The following is a 27,774-nucleotide window of genomic DNA, read 5'->3' on the forward strand; positions in this document are numbered from 1 at the left end:
TGCCCCTAGGACACTGCATGTCACAGCAACTTCCAGCATATGTTAAAGCCTTTGCAAGTGCAGGGCCCTTTTTTGTTAGCTTCATAGAAAGTCCAGCTCTACTCTTGATCTAATTTTTCATTATGGCACGTTTCACCAAATATTTGTTTATTACCTGTCTCTTCCCACTGGAGTATAAATCTAGGAAGACTTTACTTTGTTCACTACTATATCCTGAGATAGTACATTTAGAGACAAAAAATATTTGTGGAATGAATAATGAACAGCCATGAGAGGCATAAACCACAACTACATGTATGTAGAAGAAAACCATTGTTTTGTTTGATAGAAAGTATAGGTTTTTTTAGAGAAAGTAGAATTGGGCTAGGTGCTAGATCTCTGGCAGTAGTGCATACAGATTATTCCATTTAAATTAAATCCATACAGTTAATGTGTTCCTATTAGTATATGCTCAAGAAGTCATTCTTTCATTTTCAGCTAAGTCAGTAGTAACAGAGTACAAGTTGAGCATCCCCAATCCAACAATCACTTTGGATAAGAGACACTCAAATTGTAGTGAGTATACCAGTAGGCTTTTTTGCTTTTCAAAATATGATTAAATTGGCCTCTTCATTCACTCATTCAAAAAGACTTTGGGTCAGGAGTGGGGATTGTTTTTTCTTGCCAAGGACTATTTTGGTATTTATAACATTATTCAAGGGCCATCCAAAATTATCAGTACAGGTCAATAGGCCATGGACAACCTATAAAAACCATACATGATTTCAAGGATCTCATATATATAGCCTTTGGGCTAGAAATTGTTTCATTATTAATTGTTTTGTTTTTGTTTTTGCTTTGTTTTTAATTTAGAATATGCCATGTATCAAAGTTCTGTCTGAACTTGAGATTACAGATTTGGATTCCTAATGTAGCAGTATACTAACTAATCTTCTAATATTCAGGACATTGTTCCTTTTGCCTGGTGGTTTCTAAGGAAGAATTAGATAGTGGCAAGGAGAGAAAAGTGAGGAAAGTAGGGAGGGAATGGGAGTGGTGGCTTTCCTGGTGAGTGTATCTAGATGAGTAAAAGCTTGTAGAACTAGAAGACATGCGTAACTGATGTGAAAACCTCATGATTGGGAACATGAGGAATAAAGATTATTAGTAAAGGCAGTGGCAATTTACAAACTTGGTGAAAAGCCAGGTAAGGTTGTTGAGCTATGGATGTTGGGAGCATCATAATCTTTTAAGCAAGGAATAATAGTAGTAGTAACAACTATTCTGCAGTATTCTGACAATCATAATGGGAATGGATCAGGGAGGAAGGACAGCAACATTTGTTGGATACAATCTACAGTTTTTATACTTTTTGATTTCAGAACCTTATTCCATTAACAATTATGAAGACCCCCAAGTTGCTTATTAATTATGTTTGTTATGTCTAATACCTTGAGTATAGCTAAGTATACTGTTTTTGAGAATGGATCTCACTATGGTAGGCTTATGATCTACTTCAGCCTCCTGAATTTTAGGATTATAAATCTTGTCTATAACACCCAGCTTACTACACCCAAGACAGTAAAAATATTACTGATAATAAATAGATCAGACATTAACATATAAATAACATCTTGTCAAAAGAACTATATTTTCCAAACCAAAAAAAAAGTAAGGAATGCTATTGGTGCAAATTCTGTAAGTTACATTATTTTCTAGTTAATAGAACACAGCAGATTTCTCAATTCTTTTTTTAATTCAATGTATTTCAGTGGTTGATTTGGTTTATGAATGTGAAGAAAATCTAATCTCTGACATATATAGTTAGAAAAGGAGACTATTTTGATAAACTTTTCAAGTAATAACAAGTAGTCTTTTTGATAGTTAAATTTGATTGTTAACTTGATTGGACTGAGAAATGCCTAGGTTAGGAAGTAAGCACACCTCTAGATGTGTTAGTGAGGATATTTCCAGAGATCATTAGATCATGCGGGCTCTTGCATAATCAATGAATATAGGGTAGCATTCTTGGGAAGTAGTAAGAATTAGGAAGTAGGGCCTAGTGAGAAGTTAGGTCATTAGTGCCCTGGGGTCTATGTGGTACTTGTCCCTTGTATCTCCTTTCTGTGCTTCCTGGTTGCCATAATGTGAGCTGCTCTACACCATCATGCCTCCCCTGCCATGACTAACATCTCTGAAACCATGAGCTGAAATAAACAATTCCTCCACTCAAGTAGTTTAGGTCAGGTATTTTGGTCACAGTAATGAACACCTAATGTAATCAATCTCCTCTGATCCTCACAAAAGTGGTAGCTTAAAGGTTAGTTGTAATGTGGCATCAGATAGTTCATTACTGAACTTATCATTGTTAAAATTTTAGCTGTCCATACCTCATTGAACTTAAAATCGACCTTTTTTACCCGTGTGTGTATGTGTGTGTATATGTGTGTATGTGTGTCTCTGTGTGTGTTTAACATTATGTGATGGTCATTTAGAAAATAGGTTCACTGAGTTATCCAGATCTGTTTCATTATACAGTGTCAAAAATCATGACTACTCTGATAGAAATGGTTATAAAGTATGAATTTTCCATAATTCTAATTTCTGCTTGACAGTAATAGATTGATCAATTGCAACAGATACTACCAGTTGTTTTCATTGCAATGACAGATTCATTTAGTTCATTTTCAAGAAATGTCTCATATGCTCAATTGTGAATAACCATATTTGTAATTCTGGTCAGTAAAAATGGTGTTCTGTGAAAAAAAAACTGGCTAGTTCATCTTGCAGCGGAATGAATCATAGAAGAGCTGTTATGTATCAAATGTGCTTTATGCCTTACGATTTCATCAAATGGGATATTATAGTGGCATGTATTTGAGGGTCAACATTGAATAAAACTCAGTGTTTATGCTTCAAAAGGATATTCTTTGGTGAAACTGACCTTCCCCCCCCCCCCCACCTCCAAGTATATAACAGTGGATCTACTTCCATAATTTGTGCTAAGCCACCAGCAGTTTTCCAATACTGGTTTGTTTGGGTTTTTTTTGTAGCATACTGCAAATGTCACCGTTAAATGGAGCAAATATCATTTTGTCTTGTTCTGATAACAGTTTAGACCTCTCAGACTCTCAGAACCCAAGGTACTTCCAGGATAGCATGGCATTATGCTGGATTATATGGAGCAAACAGCATGAGTTTTTCTAGTCAGTTTTTCCCTCCCTGTGACAAAAACTTCAACAAGTAAAAGGGCTTATTTTGGTTTACAGCTTCAGAAGTTTCAGCCTAAGGTTACTTACCTTAGTATCTTTAAGCTTGGGGTGGTACTGCACATCATGGTAGTGGGAGTACATGGCAGAGGAGGCCTTTTCTCCTCACATCACAGAAGCAGAGGGAACATCAGGAAGGGTTTAGGTCTCAATGTCCCCTTTATGACCTTATCCCCAATTACCTAATAAGACTTCATCTAGCCTGCTAACATTTTAAGGTGTTTTTTTTTTTATCTCAAAATAATTTTAAAGCTAGACGTTGATGACTCATTCCTGTAATCCTAGCTACTCAGGAGACTGAGATCCGAGGATCTCAGTTGAAAGCCAACCAGTGCGGGAATGTCTATGAATAGACTCATCTCCAATTAACTACCAGAAAACCAGAAGTGGAACTGTGGCTCAAAGTGGTAGCGCACTAGCCTTCAGCAAAAAAGCTCAGGGACAGTGCCTAGTCTCTGAGTTCCAGCCCCATGAACCACAATAAATAAATAATGTTATACTCATAACAATAAATAAATAAATAAATAAAGTTATACTCATAGGAGTGCAAAAGGAGTACAAAGAGGTCTCATTTACCCAACACCCAGTTTACTCCACTGGTGACATCTTTGTAGAACTAGGGAATTGGCTGACACAGTTATCTAAATTTTAGTCAAATTTTGCCAGTTTTTGCATGGGTTCATTATTGTATATAATTTTGTGATATTTTATGGCATACATCATGCTGGGCTTTTCATTGGATTTTGCAGCTTAGTTTTTGTGGAGAATTGAAATCTTCACAGCACTAAGTCTACTTATCTATGAGCACAGAAAATCTCTCTATTTAGATCTTATTTTTTTAATCTTATCTATGTGTTGCCTTTTTTTCTTTTTAATTTGTAAATATTATCCCTAACTTTTTCTAGTAGTACTGTAGTAAACGATAATTAAGGAACGCTTCAATAGAACAATAATAGTGTAAGCCACATTTTCAGTTTGTATTAGAATCCTTGCTGTGCTAATTGTGTCTGACTCCCTTTGGTTTAACCTTGTTCATTTTTAGCCTTGAGCATATGGACTCTTTTTAAAATTGGCAGAAATGAAAAGAGGGAAAATGACTAATTCAAAAGACACCACTTTTGGGCTGGGAACATGGCTTAGCGGTAGAGTGCTTGACTAGCATGCATGAAGCCCAGGGTTCTATTCCTCAGCACCACATAAACAGAAAAAGTTGCAAGTGGTGCTGTGGCTCAAGTGGTAGAGTGCCAGCTAGCCTTGAGCAGAAAGAGTCCAGGGAGAGTGTTCATGCCTTGAGTTCAAGTCCAGGACTGAAAAAAAAAAAAGACACCAATTTTGCTGTGTATCCAAAGATAAAAACAATGACCTTATGAACTTGGAATGAACTTATAACAATTATAACAATGACCTTATAACATTGGAAAGTAAGGTTTCAATAATGGATTTTAGAAGGATACAGTTAATAGTTCATTGCTATTTACACTTAAAAAAAAAACTTTTTTGGCAGTACTAGGGTTTGAACTCAAGTCCTCACACTTGCTAGGCAGGTACTCTTATCACATAGCTACATACCTCCAGTCCTGTATTGTACTGGTTATTTTTAGGATTGGGTCTTAGTTCCCACTTGGGCATAAGCCTGAGCTTCAGTCTACCTACTTTAGGCTTCCCATCATCACTGCTGGGATCACAGGCATGCGTTGTCACATCCAGCTTCCCTTTGTGGAGATAGAGTTTCATAGACCTTTCTGCCTGGGCTGGCACAGTCGCCACCATCCTAGTCTCAGCCTCCCGAGTAGATTGGGATAACAGGCACGTGCCCACAGCACAAGCTGTGGGTTGAAAATGGATTTCAAGAGCTTTCTGCTGGGGCTGGCCTTGTACTTGATCTTCTAGGTCTCAACCTCCTGCGTAGGATAACAGGTGTGAGCCACTGGCATCCAGTTATTTTGCTTTAGTTTTTTTTCCCCATATGTCATATAATTACAATTATGCAAAATGTATATATTTCAATGTATATATGTAATAAGTATTAATATCTATAATATACATATGCACACATATGTATATACGTTAGTGTATATTTGTATCTATAATATACATAAATACACATGTATATATAGTATATATACCTACTATAGTGTATATATAGTATATGTAGTATGTACATTTATGTGTAAATATACACACATGTGTATACACACAGACACACACACACACTATCTGTGTGTGGTGGCTGTAGCAACTAGGGTGTCCTGACAATTAGGGAGGCAGATATCAGGGGATTGTGGTTCAAGTCCAACCTAGGCCAAAAGTTTGTGAGACTCCATTTCAACCAATGGCCAGAGTGGTAGATGCACCTGTTAGCCCATCTACAGGGGAAGCACAGTGGCTTGGCTCTGGTGTGCACCTGTCATGTCTAGTGACACAGGGGAGCATAAGTAGAAGGATTGCAGTTCAGGCCAACCCAGGCATAAAGCAAGACCCTACCTAGAAAATACCCAGAGGAAAAAGAGACTGGAGGTATAACTCAAGTGATCGAATGCCTTCCTAGCAAGCCAGGAGGCCCTGAGTGTTCAATCCCTGGTAACACACACACACACACACACACACACACACACACACGCACGTTACATAGTTGGAATTATGCAGCATGCAGCCTTTTCATCAGAGTTGCTTTTTAAATCACAACATATGCATTTAAGGTTCCACTATAGCTTTATGGATTAACAGAAATTTATTTTGTTACATTCCTAGAGGCTTGAAGTATAAAACTGAGGTCTCGATATGGCTAATTTCTTCTGAGTCCTTTTCCTAGACTTATAGATGTCTGTCTTCTGGTATTTTTCATATGATCTTCCCTCTGTACCCATGTGCTTCCAGAGAGTTTTAGGTTTTAAGGGGTAGTAATTGGTGCCAAGTGCAGGGGATTATGGGAGCTAAAGCCTGGAAGACCACTGAGCATATTAGTATGACATCATTGCTGCCTATGCATTCATTTTCTGAGGGTGATTGGCAAAGAATAATGATTACAAGTTACTTAGATGGTAAGAGGAGGTAGTGGCATCTGTCTGCAGTTGATTGCCAAAGGAGTTTGGTCCTGCTGCTTCCTTCCAGAACCATGTGGTTCCTGACTTGTTGATCTCTATCCTGGGACTCTTGAAATACCATGCTGAGCTATGTGTAGTGGCTGAGGCAGGACAAACAGGCTCCTTTCAAGGAAGCTAGATATTCAGATACTACTGAGTCATTTAACCACAGCATTATGCAAGAGGGGACATTTTGTGATCAATAAAATTGAATTAGGTAATTCCTAGTAAAATTTCTGAAGAATGGTGATTATCATCCATGACCAAATAGAACAGACTTTTAGAAGGGATAGAACGGAAGTGGTTTAGTTATAAACAGGTGAAGTAGAAGGACATTGTATTTGAAGTGAATGTTGTGTAATAAACACCTGGTAGAGGGAGTAATAAGTGAGGAGGATTCGTGTAGAGAACCGATCAAGCTATGTCAAATGGTTTGTATTGGAGGATAATGGGAAAATATGTATTAATAAAAACAAAAACCATAACTATAATCATTGAAGGTGCCATATATGGAATACTTACTATGTTTCAGCATAGCTTTTTGTAATCCCCCCCCCCACCTCTAGACTTGATAGTAGTTGTTCATTTGCATCTTGCAGGTACGGAAAACCTTTTGCTGCAACAGGCCACACACAGGCTTGTCTTTTGAATGTCTTGCTTTGAACATTATGTCAGTCAACGGCATTATCGTGTTGATACGTTTAAAGGTCTCATGTCTCTTAGTTTTGTGATGTTTATTCACTAACACTACTGGAATCTGCTGATCGTATAAGATATTTTGAGTTTGGAATGTTGAGTTTTGTGGGGCTTTTTTCTTTCCAGTAAATTGTGGTTACATGATGGTTGACAATCCCTTTTTCTTTCAAAAACCAAAATTGGAGGTTTTCCTTAATTACTGGGCAGAGTTACTATTTTTGCAGGAAGTTTGTATTGCCTATATTGAGTTTCTTTAGCTGCTTTCACATGTTATGATGCAGTACTTGAATTAAAATTTAGAATGTTTGTCTATCATGACATAGCTTTTATAAGGAATAAAATAAAAGGCAGACTATTTTATAGTATTTTAGGCAGTGCACTTTAAAAATAGAACTTATTTAGTAGACTGTAGGAAAAAACCTCCAGAACCTTTATAAACTAGATATAATAAAAGTAAAACAGTAACAGTAGAAGTATCTGGTTGTATGTGTGTGTGTGTGTATGTTTTTAGCAGCATTATTTTCAGAAAAAAATGTTTGCTAGTATTAATTTAGGGCAGCACCTCACTGTGAGCACTACACTGAGCACCCCCCCTCCATTCCAGAAATGATCTCTTCATATGATAAACTATTTTGAAAGAGAAATACCTTCTGTTTATCTGGCTGAGATTCAAGCTTTTTAAACTCAAAATAGTTAAAATATTTATATTTAATTTATTATGAAATTGTTTACAATTTAAAAATTTTAGAATATTAAAAAAATCATTTCATACTAGGCTTGAATACTGGGCCTGCTTCATACATATTAGGTAAGCATTCTATACTGAGCTATGGCCCTAGCTTATTATGTTACCATGGTGCATTTGTATAACTAAGTACCAACATAGGTACATTACTATCAACTAGACTCCATAGTCATTTAGGTTATAATAGTTTTCCTCTAACCTCTGTTTCTATTCTGGAGTCCTACCCAGGATTCTGTATTAAATTTAGTCATGTCTTCTTCAGTAGAATTTTCCAGTTTATAAGTTTTGCAGACTTTTCTTTGTTTTTGAACATGACAGTAAGTTGTACTAGTCATGTCCTGTCCTTTCTTTCCGCTCCATCCTCCATTGCTGGGGTTTGAATTAGGGGCCTAATTCTCACAAAACAAGGGGTACTCTAGCCCCTACCCGCATCCCCAGGCCATGACTCAGTGTTTTGAAAAGTGGCCAAAAAGACTAAATTTCTTTTATAGAAAATGTGTTGAAAAAAACAAACAAAACTAACAGTCTACTCACTAGAGAAAAACAAGAGGTGTTGTTGTTTTTCCCATGACTGAGTAAATTGTGTTTGTGAGAAAAGTAGTTTGTGCTTTTGAAAATGTTCTGGAATAACAACATGGACAACTCACCTCCTCCCTGCCAGACCATTCCATGAACATTGCCGGGAGATTACACTTTTCTTCTGTAGAGCATGTGGCCCTCGCCCTCCTCATATATGGCTCTCGTATGGAGGGGAAAGCAGTGGGTCAGAATTAGAGTTAGCAAAGGCGTTTTGTTGGCTGCTGATCAAGTCTGGAACCAAATTAGCTAAAAGGATTTCTTTTATCAATGTGCCAGAAACATCTTATCTATCCTACCAGAGCCAGTTTAGCATTTGATTTTACTGGTCAGCTTTTATGGAAAAGCTTAGTTATTCTGGAATTTTATTTTCTAACTGTGCAGTCCCCCACCTTCACCTCTCCTAGCATCTCGCTTAAATTTCTTATCAGTTTATTAATATATAACTCAGAAATCATCAGTTCAACATACAGTTTAATGAGCTGTTCTAGTATGACTTATTTGAATTGTAAGTACAAGCAAATGATAGAATCTGCTCTTCCAAATAGTGTTGATTTATAACTTTGTTTTTACACTGATTGCTATTCATGGGCACCAAACAGACCATTACTGCCTAACATATTTATAAAGATTAGAAGGACATAAAAGCCATAGAAATTATGGTCTGAGGATGTCTTAGTAGTAACATGCTTACCTATTATATGTAACCCTCAGCACTGAAAACACACAAAAACCACAGATACACACACACACACACACACACACACACACACACAAATGTGTTAGACTGTGGTTCTTAATGAAATGATATAAGCCTGGCACCTGTCAAGTTTTAGCTATTTTTTTTTAAATCTGTGGATTCATAGGTTTAGGAGGAGGAAAATAGGGGTGATCAAAGGAAGGGGTGACATTAACCAAGAAGCATGGTGCTCATAAATTGACTTGTGTAACCCCTTTGTACAACTAATTACTACTAAATATATAAATCTGTGGATTGATACTTCTACTCATTTTATGAGATTGTGCTTTTGTATGTACTCTATTTTTTAAAAAAATAATGTGTAGCTGGCACTGTGGTTTACCAGTTATCCTTCTAACTACTCAGGAGGCTGAGGTCTAAGGATGGTGGTTTGAAGCCAGCCTGGGAAGGAAAGTCCGTGAGACTCTTATCTCCATTTAATTACCAAAAAAGCTGGTGGTGGAGCTGTATCTCAAGTGGTAAAGCACTAGCTTTGTGCAAAAAAACTCAGGGACAGCACCCAGACACTGAGTTCAAGCCCAAAAGAAAAATAAAAGGAAAAAGTACATGTAATTTTTATTGGATTATAGACATTGTAAGTTTTATCTCATTTTTCTTATTAGTATTCTAGAGCTTTGTTCTATAATACACTGAAGTTACTTTGGAAACAAATCATTTTTAGGATTTTTTTTTTCAAAATTTTTATTATCAAACTGAAGTACAGAGAGGTTACACTTTCATACGTTACATTTTTAGGATTATTTTGAAGCTTATTTTAGAAAAGAACAGCCTGTAACTTAGGTCTAATTTTCTCTAATATTAAGATATCACTTTTCTTGAGTATCCTACCTCTTAGATTATGGTTTTACACTCTTAACTGGTAGGACATGAGCTATTCCCAACTCTTAATGAACTCTGGGAATTGTTGGTCTCCTTCTTGGAGGTTCTGTTCCTCACAACCAAGTGGTAGTATCCATCTGAAACCATGAGGTAGAAATAGACCCACCCTCTGCTGATCTCTAAAGCTTTCTGACTGCCTAGAGTCTTTCTGTAGTGCTCTGCCCTCTGAATTCCAGCTGCTTTGGTTTTTTGATATCTCCTTTAGTTTTTCAATGTCTCCTCAACTTGAGATCATCAGGCTTTGTCTGGGTTTCTCAGCTTTTTCACTGAAGCCTGGAAACTCTCTGGGTTGTTAATTGGGGCAGTTGTAGAATTCTACAAGATTTTCTTTTCCTGTTTTTAGAGAACATGATAGAGCCTTTGCTCAGGATCATTGTTAGTATATTTTGTTCATTTAAAAACTTTTTATATGGAAAGGTAAAGTTGGCTATCATCACTCTATTTTTGGCTAGGTAACCTACAAGAGGGGTGTGTGTGTGTGTGTGTGTGTGTGTGTGTGTGTGTGTGTGTGTGTTTCCCTTTGAAATAAAACCAACTATGTTACTCATTAGTAGAAATTACCCAATATTTTAGTTGTTGAAAAAAAATCACCAAATTTGGATATAGAAAAGGCAGGAGAGGGCTTAATGGTAAATTCAAGATTAAAAAGGAGGAAAAAATAACAAATAAGATCGTTAAATATTTACCCCCTCCCCAAGGAATTGGGAAAAAAATGAAGCAAACTTGTAGGCACTGGAAATGTGGGAACAGGAATAATAATTAATGAAGGGATTTTGGTGGTGGAAGGGGAGGTAAATCAGTAAAACCTGAAGGTAGATATTTGAAAAGGCATGTTAAATAACAACAACAACAAAAAAGACAAACCCTAGCAAGATTACCCAACATAAAAGAGAAGACATAGTACATACTTACCAATAAAGCATATTTGTAAAGTCTCACAGGGAATAGTTACCAACAGCTTATACTAATAAAAACAAAAGCCTAGATGCATAGAGACTGATGAGTCAAGAGTAGAGCATTGGGGGTGGGAAGAATAGACTCAGCAAAAGGTTCATTTCATGATGGAGGGATGGGGGAAGGGTAGGCAGGGAACAGGGCTAAAGAATTGGTTAGAGTTCTAGCTTAGACAAGTGAGGAATAATACCAGAAGAAAAATAGGTTGGGCTTCATTTTGTTTTATTTTTTGAAGATGAAGGTTGATTTGAGGTATGTGGGACTCGTGACATATAGCGGGTCCTATGGGTCTTAAGCTCGTAAGACAAGTCTAGTAGGTAAACTGTGTCTACACACTTGGTTCCTGTTTTAAAACTCACCAGCCTGTTTTTCTTTTTGTACACATGCTTTTAAAATGTTCCCAGAAATGTAAAATTCTTTCAGAAGTGACAACAAATCCTCTCGCATATAATTTGTTACCCAGATAGATCTTACATGTATTTACTTAGATCCTACTTAGAAAAGTCTCTCGTAATAAATGCTGAAATGTCTGCTTATAACAGGGGTTCTTAACTTTGGACACAATTTTTACATAAGTGCTAGGATTTCTTTTGAGTTATATGCTCTAGAAGTCATTACCAGGCTTGGCTGGTCCTGCTCCTAGGCAGTTGGGGCAGTCTCTTCTAGAATATGATCCCAAATTATCTTTCATTCAACTAGAGTGCTTAAGAGTGATCTGTTCTCACTTATGTTTTAGTTAGATGCAAAATTAGGCTTTCCCTGCTCTCTCCTTGTCCTAAGCAAAACTTCCTAAAGATGGAAGCAAGATGGTTCCAGTGTTTTTTGTTGGTGGTGTTTTTAGAAGACAGTGTGGCATACATTGGAAACAGTGTTTCCTCTTAGGGTTTTATTCTTGGATTGGATTTAAGGCTGCTGCCTTCTATTCCAAGCCATCTCTGGTGTTAAGGTAATCCCAGTCTGACCTGCATTGAACAGTTATTAAAATCTTCTTGCCAAGAAAATTGACTGCCTGTCAGAAGTGTCGATGCTTCTTTCTGCTTCTTATTGACATATGAAACACAACTCTACCTTGAACCAAGTGAACAGTGGTGTGGCTTTTTGTTGTTACACAAAGATATGACACTTTCTCCGCTTTCAATAGATTGCTTAGAAATTTAGTATGAGCCTATGGATATGTGATTCTATTTATGATGCTGATGTTTCACACATTTTAAAGTTATTCTTTTAGTGATCACAGGAAAGGATTGTACATGGTTCAGTATGGGGGGGCATGGTGGTTTAAAGACGGTGGTTCAGAAACCAAAATGATTTTTTTGGTGCTAGTACTGTGACTTCAAACTCAAGGCCTTGGGCTGCGAATATGGCCTAGTGGCAAGAATTCTTGTCTCGTATACATGAAGCCCTGGGTTCGATTCCCCAGCACCACATATATAGAAAACCGCCAGAAGTGGTGCTGTGGCTCAAGTGGCAGAGTGCTAGCCTTGAGTAAAAAAAATAAAAATAAAAAGCCAGGGACCACTTTGACAAATAAATCTAGGGAAAGAAAAAAAAAGAAGAACAGGGACAGTGCTTAGGTGCTGAGTTCAAGGCCCGGGACTGGGAAGGAAGGAAGGAAGGAAGGAAGGAAGGAAGGAAGGAAGGAAGAAAGGAAGGAAGGAAACCAAACTCAAGGCCTTGAGCTCTCACTCAACTTTCTTGCAGATAGCAGTATACAACTGGAGCCAACACTTCTAGTCCTGCCTTTTGCTAATTAATTGGAAATAGAATCTTGCAGATTTTTGTGCATGGGCAGGTTTTAGTTTCCTGAGCAGGATTATAGGTATGAGCCCCTTGTGCCTAGCCCAAAATGCTATTTTTTTATATTTAAATTATATTTTTATTATCTTTAAGTAGTTGTACAAAGAAGTTACCATTCAGTATACCAACCTATAAATACAATTCATCTTAAACAGACACTTCTTTCATCATTCTCTCCAAACATAAATCCGCCCCTCAATTTTATTAATATTGTAGGGTATGCATTTAATTTTTTTATAATTTATTAATCAAAAATTTTTTGACAAGGTGTTGTGCAAAAGGGGTACAGTTACATAGTAGGGCAGTATGTACATTTCTTGTGCTATCTTACAACCTGTTTTTCTTTCCCTTCCCTAGGTCAGGTAGACATATATACAATACACAATGTACCAAGATCATATACAGTAGCCACGTGGCCTACGCCAAAGAAAATTCACCTAGGGCTTTAAATGTAATGTCTACAATAGACAATATGTTGACAATAGTCTTATACGTACGTACATACATAGCTTTTGAGCTATTGTGATCCACTGAGAGGTCAATTATTGACCTTTAAATGTTGAGTAGTTGTTTGGTTTTAGTTACATAGTGCAGGGTCGCTGTCCCAAACCTGTGGGAAATACCATTTGACAAGAGGTTTTTGGTGTCACAGACCTGGTCTCTACTGTCTCCCTTCCCCCCACCTTAACATTCATATATCAGGGAGATCATGCCCCTTTGTTTTCTGTATTCTAGGCTTGTTTCGCTTAACATTATTTGTTCAAGTTCTGACCATTTCCCTGCGAATAACAATATTTCACCATTTCTAATCACTATGTAGTATTGCATTGTGTATAGGTACCATATATTTTTGGGTCCATTCATCTGTGGAGGGGCATCTGGGTTGTTTCCATATTTTGGCTATTGTGAATTGTGCAGTAATAAACATGGAAGTGCAGATGTCTTTGTGATATCTTGGGACCTGTTGTTCAGGATAGATGCCTAGGAGTGGTATGGCTGGATCATAGGGTAGATCTATGTTGAGCTCAAAATGCTATTTTTTAAAAAGAGGAAATCTTGTTTTATCCCACCCATGCCCTACCTGCCCCATGTCTTTGGCCCACTATCTGTAAATATTTTTTAAATTTTGGTTTATATTTTTAAATGTAGAAAAAATCCAATATGTATTTTATTTCTTTCTTTCACTCAAAAGATAGCTTCAACGTTGTACTGTTTTCAACTTTTATACCCTGATGTTATCTTTATATAGCATTGCATAGAAATACCTTTCTTACATTTTTTTTTTTTTACTAAGTTGTTGTGGGTATGGGTCATAGTTTATTCAGCCAGTCCATTTTTGCAGGGCACTTTAATGTGTTCAGTCTTTGGCTGTTATAAGTAATTTCATACTGAATAGTTGTGCATGTGTTGTTTCATATGTATCAAGGTCTCTTCATTGTTTTGTGCTTTAAAAATTTTTATTGTAAAGGTGATGGAAAGAGGAGTTATACTTACATAAGGTAATGAGTACATTTATTTTCTTAGCTATGGTAAATAATGCCGCAACATGGTTGAAATAAGAATGGCCAATAGACACATGAACAAATGTTCAGCATCTCTGGTCATAAAAGAAATGCAAATCAAAACAAGATTGAAAACTGTAACCTCTCTGTATATCAGTTTGATAATAAAAATTTGAGAAAAAAAATAAATAAATAAACAAAACAAGATTGAGATTCTACCTCACCCCAGTTAGAATGGCCATTTTCAAGAAAACAGTAACAGATGCTGGTGGGGATGAGGCCAAAAGGGACCAGCTACTTACTATACTGTTGGTGGCAATGTAAACTTGTTCAACCACTCTGGAAAGCAATATGGAGTTCCTTAAAAGAAGAACATAGAGCTCCTCTTGGGTGTTTGTTTTTTTTTTTTTATCCTGAGAAATCTGTTTGCTAGTAAATGTTTATGTGATTCTGACAAATATTACTGTATTCTCGTTATATGCATTAGCAATTTTCATTTCTCTATATAGTAAGGTATTTGTAGCACCTGCATTTCTCCAAAACTTGACGAGTGATTAGACTTAGATTGCATTTGACCAATAGAGTTAATTCTCAGTGTATTTTTAAAATATGCGTTTCTGTTTTAATGAGTTAGATTAGACAGCTTTTCCTATATTTAAGGGTCATTAGTATGCTTAATCTATGTTTCTATTGGACCATCTCTTTGTAGATATTCTTTATATGGATTTAATTTCTGGACTTTTTGCTACTTCCATTCATAAATCTGGAGTCTAAGCTATGCTTCAGTATTTTTTTTCTAATTCATTAGTGTTTTATTGCTTATTTTGTATATGTTAAAGAGAATCAGCTCTAGAAAATTGATAACTAACCTTTTTTATTATTAGCTTGAAATACCAAATTTTTACTTGATGGAAAAATGGTCACTTATATTGAGGGAGATGTGAAATCCAAACATTTGTTGGTATGTATTTGGATTTAATTAAATTGGTTAAATTAAATCAATGTATTTGTTTTTTTAATTATTTAGTAACGTATGATATATCTCAAAAAGGCTTAATCAAGTATGGAGCTTTTTTATGACTTTTTTTCCCCTCTTTATACAAATAGCAAGTCTGAGGGATCTATAAGGCTTCACTGGTTTCCAGACAGGGTGATATGGTGACTGACCAGTTGGTACTTTTCATCAGTAAAGACTTCTTGAGTCTTTTGGTCTTTTACATTTTGAAACATATATTTATCCAAAATAATAAGAATGATTTTCTGGTCTACAACAGAAGTGAAGTGATATGTTATTTCTAGATAGTATTTTTACTGAAAATTTTATTAAAAGCATCTTCTCTACTATATTAAATATTTAGCCCTTGAAACTAAAGTGCATTATCTTCAGTAAAATGTTCACAAAAATTCAGATGTGTAAGCTGAGCTGACATTTATGTTACTCAAAGGATATTAAACCACTTATATAAAAAAATTCTTGTAGTTGTCTGATACTTCTGTATTTATACATGTACATTCTATGTCATTTTGAGCCTTTTCATTTAAGTGTGTGTGTGTGTGTGTGTGTGTAATGAGGCTTAAACTTAGGATCTTGAGCTCTCCTTTGGCTCCTGGGGCTTGAACTTGGACCTAGGCACTGTCCATGATCTTTTTTGCTCAAGGCTAGCACTCTACCACTTGAGTTGCAGCTTCACTTTCAGCTTTTTGAGTTGTTTACTGGAGCTAAGAATCTCAAGGACTTTTCTGCCTGGGCTGGACCAAAATCCTCAGATCTCAGCCTCATGGCTGAGCCACTGGTACCTGGCTCATTTGAGCTTTTTAATAGTATAGTCTTAAGTATACTAAAATTTTCAGGTTGTAAACAAAGCATATAAGGAAATATTTAAAGAGTGATTAAGATCTCATTCTGTTCTTTATCCATTCCTCTCCATGTTTTATCCTCCTTTTCTCCCATAACTCAACAAATGAAAGTTATTTGATAAAGTATTTTGCAAAGCCCTTTGTAAGAACATGTTTGGATTGTTGATTCTTTGTATGGTGAGTAAGAAAATAAAAATTATGAGTGGAAACAACAACAGTAGAGTTTATTTAACAGTTTTGTTCTGTCACAGTAGTGAAAATGACAGTGAATACATAGGATAATATGAATGTCTTTATTTTGAGGAACTTGAAGTCATCCTTTGGTATCTACTAATAGTTGTACAAGACCTCTCTGGATACAAAAATCTTCAGGTACTCTCAAGTCTTTGTGTACAATGGCATAGTATAGTTATATAACCTATCTTGAACTGCTTCCTATCACTGTGGATTTGTTTTTTGTTAACCAGAATTGTATATAGTGTCAGTTACACAGTTTTGTTTTGTCACCTTTCCATCCATCACTGTGCCAAAATACCTGAGATGGCTTATGGGGAGGAAATATATATTTGACTAAGTTTTATTCATGATCACTTGACCCTATTGTTTTAGGCCTATGCTAGCATATATGGTTGAGAAAACTCACTTCATGGTATCCAAGAAGCAAAAGAGAAAGAGGAAGGACTAGAGTCCAGTATCTCCTTCAAGGACATACCTCTAGGATCCATCTACCTTCCACTGGGCTCCGCCAATTAAAGATTCCACCTCCCAATGGTGCCACAGGCTAGGGATGAAGCCTTTAACATGAGGGCCTTTGAGATCCTGTTCCAAATCCTAGAAAATACCTACTCCAGTTTAATTTCATTAATTTAGAATTTGAGATATATACATGTTGTATCATTAATATGATTTATTCACTTATTTATTTGCTCCTGGGGCTTGAACTCTGGGCCTGGGTACTATTCCTGAGCTCTTCAGCTCAAGGATAATGCTCTACCACTTGAGACACAGTGCCACTTCAGATTTTCTGGTAGTTAATTGGAGGTAAGAGTCTCATGGGCTTTTCTGCCCCAGCTGGCTTTGAACTGTAATTCTCAGATCTCAGCCTCCTGAGTAGCTAGGATTACAGGCGTGAGCCACCGGTGCCCCTGCTAATATGGTCACTTTTATTAAGCAGCATTACATTTTATAACTCACAGCTTGTTTTATCCATTCATCTGTTGACGAAGGTATTGATATAATTTGTTGAGTGGAAGCATTGATGTCAACCTTTTTGGTTGTTTCATTAAACTGAATATTAGAATGTATGAAAGTTGCATGTCATGAGTGAGTATCTGAACTAGAAAGTATTGTTTCTACTCTTAGCACGAATTCAGATGATGGATGCTAGTTGCTCTCACATTGGAATCTTCTGTATTTGTTTCAAGATTATAAGGAAATAAAATAATATATTTTATATGCTTTTACTTCAAAGGCACAAAATCTTGATTAAAATTTACTCTGCTTTATTTGTAATGACAAATCAAATTGTGTCCCCAGAGAATCTTTTCCTGATTTGGTTAATATTCTTACAGTAACCTATCAAGTCTATACTTGTTTTCTTTCCACTTTAAACTGTTTCCTCCAAAATCTCAGTATAAAGACACCTTACACAGCACCTGACACTAAATATTTGTTGATTCAGGTAATTGATGAGTCTTTAAGGTTTCTCTAATGTTTTCTCCAAAACTAAAATGTAGGAGTAAGTTAGACTTAAAATTAATTTTAATTTTATATGAGACAATTGAAAATGTATATGGTGTCTTGTACAGTAAATATTAACTTTACAAAGTCTGTTTTGAAGCTGATACTGTTGTCTCTAAGACTTGAACTCAGGGCCTTGGCACTGTCCCTGAGCTTTGTGCTTAAAGTTAGCACTCCACCACTTGAGCTACAGCTCCATCTCTGGCTTTTCAGGTGGTTCAAGACAAACAGTTTCAAGGCTTTTCTTGCCCAGCTTACCTTTGAATTGCTTCCTCAGATCTCATCTTCCTAAATACCTAGGAATACAAGTGTGAGCCACCGGCACCTGGCCAATTTGTGTTTCTAACTGGTTACCTCTTTTGTTTTTGCCTGCTGTTTACAGTGTACTCACACCTGCAAAACAATTTCTGCATGCTTTTTAGAACAAATATTTTATCTCATGCGCTCATACAGGAAGTCTTTCTAAAAACATATCAGTGAATAATCATTTTGACATTGTGTTTTTGTCATACACAATTGAGATAACAAGTTGTCACCTTTCAACTGAATTTTTAAATGTTCTAGAATATTCCATATTAGTGTAAGCAGAGTGTGTTCTGAGTTAACTGGTGAAATTACTTAAATCACTAGTCTTAGATAACTTTCAGCTTGTGTTTCCAAAACAAGTGATTTAAGAATTAAATTTTATTTTACAAAATGATTCATTTGTTTTATATAAGTATTTATCTTATGAGATAGTTCATGCATCTCCTACTTGGTTTTAGATGTTTTTTTAATGTAATTTTATAATTAGTTTTGTTGTATTGTTTTACTGGGGCTTGTATTCAAAGGCCTTGCCCTTGCTCAGTTTGCTTGCTTATTATGGCCGTTGCTATACTTTTTGAGCCACACCTCCAGCCCTGCTGTTTACTCGTTATTTTGGAGATGGAGTGTCTAAGACTTTTCTGCCTGAGTTTGCTTTCAACCTTAAATTTTCCAAGTCCGGGTCCTGAGTAGCCAGGATTACAGACAAGAGCAACTGGTGCTTGTTCCCGTGTGTGTGTGTGTGTGTGTGTGTGTGTGTGTGTGTGTGTGTGTGTGTGTGTGTAAATATAATGTATATATTGTATATAATATTATATAGAGACAATATAATTTTTTGTCAGTTGTGGAGCTTGAACCAGGGCCTGAGCTCTTTTGCTCAAAACTAATGCTCTACTACTCTGAGCCACAGTTCCACTTACAGTTTTTGAGTGGTTAATTGGAGATAAGAGTCTCATGGGGACTCTTCTGCCCAATCTGGCTTTGAACTGAAATCTTCAAATCTCAGCCTCCTGAGTAGGTAGGACTGTAAGGGTGAGATACCAGCACCAGGCCTTACAAATATTTTTAACCCATAGTTTGTGGAACCTCCAGATACAGAGGACCAATTATGCTTTTGTTTTGTGTTTCTCTGAGATGTTCATTTCTATGATGTTTTAAAAGTAGATTTTTTAAAAAGATGAAATATTATTTCATAGACATTTGTGTGTTTTCTAGGAGAGTTACAGATTTTAATGAAGTCATTAAATTCTGTATGTGACCCACAGGAAATTCCCTTTCCAGGCCTGAATGACTGACTCATCCTTTGGGAAGGTATAGCACTGGCAATAGAAACAGCAGTTTCCTTACCTTAGCCCTTGAAGATGTGTGCAGGATTATCATCAGAAACTACAAGTAAATATTTGTTAGCACCAGTGAGATTAATTCAAGTTATTGTCCATGCCTGTCTGTCTATCTTTGGCCTCCTAAACTACATACTCCCTATCTTATTTCCTTGTCTAACCTCCTTCTTCCATCATGTACTCCAGTTGGACCAAGCTTTTTCATAACTTACCTGTGTGAACTTGGATCCAGCATTGTTGGAGATGAGTGGCTCTGCTTGGCTCCTTCATTTGAAGACTGCTGTGGACTCTAGGTTGAAAGGACATACAAATACAGCTATTTACTAAATATAGATAATGTGTCCCTTGTTCATTTTTGTTCTGGAAAACCGTGGCTTGAGATAAGGTAGAATTTTAACCATTTTTCTCTATACTCATTAAATTGCCATAGTTCAGGCAGTCCTTATTTGAGCCCTAACCCCAACCCTTTCCCTGCTCTTCTTTTAGGTTGTCCTCTGAGATTACGCACTGGACTAAAAGCCTCAAAGACATTGGAATAAGAAAAATGTAACAAGAGGATAGTACTGTTAATATCAATCATTCATTTCTATTAGGTGAAGTTTTTGAGAGTAAAAGAAAACTTTTTTGCATAATCAAGTAATAAAAATGTCTCAAATATCATTGCCATAGTACTTTGTAGTATTAACATTGAAAGAGTCCCTAAAGCTGAATTAGTCCATTTCTTTTATAAATATATTGACTTTGGAATTTTGTGTCATAGAAAAACATATGTATGTCCTTATTTTTCTGTTAATGATAAAGTGTAAATATCCCAGCCTCAATTCCAGGCACATGTTCTAATACTTTTTTCACTTAGTTCAGATTTGCATGTAAATGATTTTAAACATAAAAATGAAGATTGCTGTTATGTAGCTTTTTTGTTTTAATTGATTTTTTTATTATTATTACTTGCAAAAAATGGCTTTGTAAAAAAAATTAGAGGCTATTTTATAGTATGTGCTTAAAGATACAGGAGTCCCTCTTTTGAGGATGGTAAGTTCCAAGACCATAGTGGATGCCTGAAACTTCAGCTTTTATCAAAACCCTGTACCTATGTTCTTTCTTATAGAAATACATACATGTCATAAAGTTTAACTTATAAATTAGACACAGCAAAAGATTAATAACTATAAGGTAGGATAATTAGAACAAATTAAAACATATGGCTTGATTACTTCTGGAATTTTCCATTTAGTATTTTTCAGCACAGTTAACCAGTGGAAACTAAAGCTTCAGTGGAACTATGGATAAAGTGGAGCCCCACTGTATTCCTTTGTAAGATCAAAGTTACCTTAATAAAAGTCTTATACTGAGACTAAAGATTTTATGTGTTGTAATATTGGGTTTCACTGGAACAGAACAAAAAGCCAGCCACAAAGGCACACAGATGGATAGTGACATTGATTCATGCAGTGTTTGGCAGGCTTTATGTATAAAGTCTTCACAAATCTTAACACCCTCTATTTCCTTGCTGAGAAGAATTGTGTATACACAGTGAAGACCAGCAAGAAATTGTCTTTCTCCAGTGGTACTATAGAGTTATGGAAAGCAGACACTCTCAAGTTAAAAATAGGTTCAAATTCTTCTGCTTCTGGGACCTCAAGTAGCTTCATTGAGCCTCAATATCCCCATCTTTAAAATGGGAATCACAGGACTGCTCTTACATGCTATGAGGATAAAAAAGTAACACAATAAAAATAATATGCTTAATTTGAACTAACAGTTGTCTCCATAAATAAATATTCAGTGTTTTTTATTCACTTTATTCATAGTAAAGCCCCTCATGATTCTATTAAGTATGTTTTCTAATATGCTCACTTTCCAGTTTCTCTAGCCTGTAGGAAGCTAAAAGCACATGGGATTGACTCTACGCATCAGACCAACAACCTGACAACACTTCAAATTAAATTAATAGCATCCAGATTTTTAAATTATTAAGTGGATATACAAAGAGTTATAGTTCCCTAAGTCAGGTTAAGAGTACTCTACAGTTCATCTTGACCAATGTCACCTCTTCCATCTTTCTCCCCATTTCCCCCCTCCCATCCCTACCCTCAAGTTAGGTAGTTTCATTTCTTTCATGATGTACATTGGATATAATGGCATTTTGCTTATACTTCTTCTCTCCATTTGTGTATCACCTTTTCTTTGCCCTCCCCAACAAAACATGTTTCCACTTCCTGATGGTCATTTTTATATACAAATCATTAGTTATTCAGAGGAGTTAGACTATTAGACTCCTTCCCTTAGTGTTCTTTAGTCTGTATGTATATGTATAAAGCCCTGTATATGTTACCATGTGTTTGCATTTTATTTTATTTATCTATTTATTTGCCAGTCCTGGGGCTTGGGGACTCAGGGCCTGAGCACTGTCCCTGGCTTCTTTTTTTTTGCTCAAGGCTAGCACTCTACCTCTTGAGCCACAGCTCCACTGCTGGCTTTTTCTGTTTATCTGGTACTGAGGAATCGAACCCGGGCTTCATGCATGTTAGGCAAGCACTCTACCACGAAGCCACATTCCGAGCTCCTGCATTTTAGATCTAGCTTTCACATGAGGTAAAACATGTGCTATTTGTCCCTCTGAGGCTGACTTTATGTCACTTAACATAATTTTTCTTGGTCCATCCATTTTTCCTATAAATGACATAGCATTATTCTTTCTGATAGATGAGTGGAATTCCATTGTGTATATGTACGACATTTTCTTGATCCGTCTTTTGCAGGGCGTCTGGACTGTTTTTTTAACTGGGCTTTCATGAACAGTGCAGCAGTAAACATGGATATGCAAAAGTCTTTACTGTATCCTGACTTGCAGTGCTCTGGGTAGATGCCCAAGGGTGGTGTCTCTGGATTACAGGGTAATTCTAGCATTCATATTTATTTAGAGGAATGGTTTTTAACTTTCTTGTTATGGTCACCTTTGAGCAATCTGATGGAAGCTATATACTTTCTTATCAGAAATATATATAAATGTGTTAATTTATATTCCATATGTGGGGATTCTTAGACTCACTGAAAGTCCTGTCTTGGGCACCATGTTAGAAAGCCATAATCTAGCCAGGTACAGCACCTCATTCCTGTAATCTCAGCTTCTTGGGAAGAAAAGATGAGAGGGATTGCATTTCAAGGCCAACTCAGGCAAAAAGGTAGCAAGATCTCATTTCAACAAATAAGCTGAGTACCATCCCTGAAAGAAGTGTAGATAGGAGGGCCACAGTCTATGCTGGCCTGAGAATAAATGCAAGACCCTATCCAAAGAACAACTAAAGTGAAAGGGTTGTGGGTATGGTTCAGGAGGTAGAACAGCTGTCTAGTGAGTGGGAAGCCATAAGTTCAAACTTCAGTACTGCTAAGAAAAATAAGCAAAAACACTGAACATACATGATCACATATTGGGACAAGTAGCATCACATCTTCAGTAGCATATTTATAAGCATCACTTTAGAAGAGTTTATTGATAATGCAACTGGAAATTTTTATTTAACTGAGAATGTTAAATTTTGATTTTTTTATATATATATATATATCTGTCCTGGGACTTGAAGTCAGGCCTGGGCACTGTTCCTGAGCTTTTTTTTTTTTTACTCAAGGCTCATGCTCTGCCCCTTGAGCCACAACTTCATATCTGATGTTAAATTTTGTACTACCCACTAAATATTTAATGTTTCTCTTCTATATTAAAAAATCATTTTTCCATTTATGTTATTTGGAAAACTCAGACTTCATTCCTCAGTGAAATCGGTTAGGAAGGTCTACATTGTTATTAACTTCATTACGTTATTCTACATTTACTTTGTTTTCTTTTTCAGTGTTGGTGATTGAACCTAGGGCCTTTGGCATGCCTAGCAGGTGTTCCACCACTCAGCTACTTCCTCAGCCTTTCTTCAGAATCTTTACTCTTTAATTTATATGACAAGTCATACAGAGTTTCTGAAGATCTCCTACCCACCATGCTCATATGTGATTGAGATTGATATATAGGTTATGAATTGAGTTATTTTATTAATGGTATTCTGAGACATTATTTAAATTTTCATTTCCAGTATTTAAAAAGAAAAGGTATTTTATGTAATGGAAAACCACTATTCTACTTACATTTTTATTAATGTTAGAAAAGGGCTTTCTCTTTTAATCTAGAATTTCTAATTTGGCAACAATTAATGATACAGACATGTGAACTCTTACTTTCTGCTATAGGTTTCATCCTCTTCCTTTAATGAGAATCTCTTAAATCCCACTTATCAGCCATTTCACCCTCATTAGTCTACAATATTTCCAAGGTGGGATTGATAGACTATTGATTAAGTCAGACTCACTTTATTAAAATCATAGGTCCTGGGACTTACTTCACACTACTGACTCAGGATCTGAATATAGATATGTCAGCTGAGAATATGTGATTTAAAGCAATCTACAATTGTTCTTTATTGAGTTATTTAATTTCCATATTAGATTCCTTATGTTTCTTTCTTTGGTGTATCCAGTATTTCTCATTATAGGTGCTTGTATTTGCCTTTCATTATTAAAATGAAATACTTCAATCAGTCTTTAAAACAAAAAAAAAAGAAAGAGTGGGGGAGGGCTATGTAGCTCACAGTTTGGAAAGCTGCCATTGTATACTTGAGTGATTTTACCGGTTCAACCTCTGAGGACTGCTAACAGCATTGTAGAAAGATTGAGGAGTCACCCAGCCAAAATGGAAGTCAGAGGACCTGGCTTTGGGGTCACTCCTCCAATGACTGAGGGCATCCTAGGCCCCTCTTAAAAGGTTCCAAACCAACCTGGAACTAAGCCTCCAACACATAGGTCTTTGGAGAATGTACTCAGACAAATCCAAACATAGCAAGCTGTTAGCATTTTGCTGAGGACTACCAGTGTGTGGCATTCTTAGGCACAAGAGGACATCTAAATCCTTGCTATGCCTCCCAAATGCTGTGTTACCACCTGTTTAATTAGGACATGCAGAAATGCCCTCCACTTCCAAGCACTGGGCCCTAAATTCAAACTCTAGTACTGCCAAAAACAGACTTACCAGCCAAAATAATTCAATTGTTTAGGAGTAAAATAGATATTTTTAATAATAGTACTAGAACTGGGTGCCAGTCTCTTTTTTCTAATCCTAATTACTAAGAACACTGAGATCTGAGGCTTGTGATTCGAAGCCAGCCCAGACACTAAAGTCTGTGAAACCTGATTTCCAAATAACTACCATAAAAAATCAGAAGTGGAGGTACAGCTGAAGTGGTAGAGAGCACCTTGAGCAGAAAAAGCTAGGACGCACTATGTGTGCACATTTGGCCACACACACACACACAAATAATGATGATGATGATGACAACGACGACGATGATGACGGTAAATTAGGAGCGTCCTGGACATGCCAGGGATGGAAGTCAACCTTCCTCTGAACTTGTTTTCTTTGGGGTAGACACATACTGGAAAAGCAAACATAATCTTTAGACCAGTGAGTATATGTTATGTATTTCCCTCTGAAAGGGAGCGTTTATGTGGGAGGTACTCTGTCATCTATCCTCCCTGTGTACTCAATCTGTTTTCCATCCCTAAGTCTTAACCTTTTCTTTCTGTGGCCTATTAATTCATTACCTTTGTTGTGAGCAGCCTGCTTTCCAATCTGCATGAATGGTATCACCTCATGGAGCCATCTGTGATGCCCTCTTATTTTTTATTTTATTAAATAGTTGTAGAGGAAGTTTCAATTCCAGAAGTTGGGTTATGAAGATGTGCAATACATCTTGATCATTGTCACCTCTTTCATTGTTCTCCCCCATCTTACCCCGCATGATGCTCTTTGGAGCATTAGAAGTGAGCAGTTACATTTTACAGAGCTTACGTGGCTCCATGCTTTAGGTCAGATCCTCACGTGTGGCCATCAGAATTACCTCAGTAGCTTAATTACAGATTCTAAATATACTGATTTGAAGTAAGTGCCAGAGTTTGTTGTTTTGTAAAAAAATGCCTTATGATTTTTATGTAACTTGCCAGCTGGTTTAGTATTTTGAGTTTGTTAGTTTAGACTGAAGTTACTTGATGTAAACATTGTCATAGAATTAGAAAGAACCTGACCCAAATCAAAATTTGTAACAGCTTTGAAATTTAGTAGTTTCTAAGTACTGCTATAAACAGATTAGCTTTAGATCTGCAGCTTTCTTTCTTCAGGCCCACTTCCAGTTGAATAAAATTACCCAGAGCCTGTATGTGCACATACACATGTGTGTATATATGTGTATGTGTGCATAGTGATGTCTGGGAGGTAGGCCATTGGAGGGATTCAGAGTTGAGATCCTCACAGGTAGAATGCTTGCCTATAAGGCCCTGGGTCTCATTATCCCAAGCTCAATCAGTTGTTTGAACAAATAAAATTAAAGAACATTTGTAAAATATTTAACTTGAGGGCTTTACATCCAGAATATATCCAGAAAAATTATAGAAGACAACAATAGACAAATAACACAAAAATGGGTGTACCAGGCGCAGGGGTTCAAGGGTATTATTTCACCCACTGATGGAGGCAAAAGGATCTTGAATTTGAGGCCAGCCTGGATTACATAGGGACTTTATTAAGTCCAAGACTCATCCAAAACCAAGTTATAGGATAGAGCTCAGTGTTAGAGCACTTGCCTTACACATTCAAGGCCTCAATTCTCAGCACTTGGGGGGGGGGGTTACTAAAAGATACTCTTTGAAAAAACAGTTATGTCCTCCAATGATACCCTTAAAATTCTTTCATTAATGTTGTTAGCAGCTTTTGTCAGATTTTCACCAATTTAGGGTGTTGCAAGTAAAGATAATATGCACCCCACGTTGATCTCAAACAGATCTTCCTGCTTTAGCCTCTCAAATGCTGGTATTGTGTCACTTCATCGTGTGTGCTACTTCCTTAAAAACTTTCATTGGTAAATATGGATTTTGATAAGACCCAGGAATTGAAGTTTCCTTAGTTGTTGTTTTTTAATCTCCCCACCTCTTGTGAATTGTCTCAATACTGACAAATAGTTATTGGAAACTATTTCAGTCAGTACAGAAAACATCAAATCTGTCTTTTTAAAAAATTTACTATGAACAGCAATAATTTTGAAACTGTTACTCTTTAGAAATGTTATGTTCATAAGTCAAGTAGTATCTTGGTAAACTATTGGTCGGTAGCTTCCCATAATGATATTTTCTGTTAACTATATGTTGGTGTTAACTATTTTCATCTATTTTTAGCAGAGTACATTGTGTACAGCAACCATTTTGGACACTATGTAACTTGTCAGTAGAAAGGTTGCCCCCATGTGGTCACTGGGAATAATGCAATTCATCCTTGTATGAATTCACCTTTCTCTACTTCTCTTTAATAGAATACCTGTACTCTGAATTTCTTTTGAGTAAACAAACATACAAAACCACAGTCTGTGCGGAGTTGGAGAGTAGCACCTTGGCTATTTGTACAGATGCTGAGAATGGTGTAGCTTGAAGGATAGAGTATAAGGAGGAAAGATGTCTAATAGTAGGACTGGTAGGTAGTTTTAGTGTTGGAGAAGCTTAATGACTGAAGTTGGAGGGAGAAATCTCAGTGTTTTCCAGGTACACCCTGCCCTCCTTTGCAGATGCTTCCTGTATCATATTCGGGTTCATCACGTGGAAATGAACAAATATTCATCTAATGCTGTTTGAAACACCTACCTTATTTATTTTAAGGGAATTTGAGGTTGAAATAAGTGCTCCTAAGTTTATGTTTTTAATTTTTATGTGGAGATTTTTAAACATCTTTTTCTTTAAGTTAAAAGAATGCATTTAAGCCCAGTACTAGTGGCTCAGGCCTGTAATCCTAGTTACTCAAGAGTCTGAGATCTGAGGATTGTGGTTCAGAGCCAGCCAGGACAGGAAAGTCTGTTGAGACTCTTTTCTTCAACTAACTGCCCCTACACTGAAAGTGGAGCTGTGGCTCAAAGTGATAAGAGTGCTAGCCTTGAGAAAAAAAAGCTCAGGGAAAAGCGCCCAGCACCTGAATTCAAGCTCTAAGACAGGTTTTTTTTATATTCTTAGTGATGGCTATGCTTCCTATCTACCTTTCTAGATCTTTACTGATTATTTTTAATGCCCTAATAGTCTTACAAGTATTCAGTTTCCAGTTCTGAAGTGGTTCAAATTAGAATAATCCTGATCAGGTGACTTGATCTCCCAGTGATCAATGAAGTGTTTATTGGTTGATAGGAAAACTAATTTACATTTTAGTTAACATTTTAAAATAT

At 36.5% G+C, this 27,774-nt stretch overlaps 1 protein-coding gene across 4 annotated transcripts in view; it reads left to right on the plus strand.

Moving 5' to 3' along the window:
- Map4k3 (mitogen-activated protein kinase kinase kinase kinase 3) overlaps window positions 1-27,774 on the plus strand; it is a 135,949-nt gene that overhangs the window by 6,951 nt on the left and 101,224 nt on the right. The gene's annotated exons all lie outside the window — the stretch shown is intronic.

This window comes from Perognathus longimembris, chromosome 8, assembly GCF_023159225.1.
Source record: "Perognathus longimembris pacificus isolate PPM17 chromosome 8, ASM2315922v1, whole genome shotgun sequence".
NCBI lineage: Eukaryota > Metazoa > Chordata > Mammalia > Rodentia > Heteromyidae > Perognathus > Perognathus longimembris.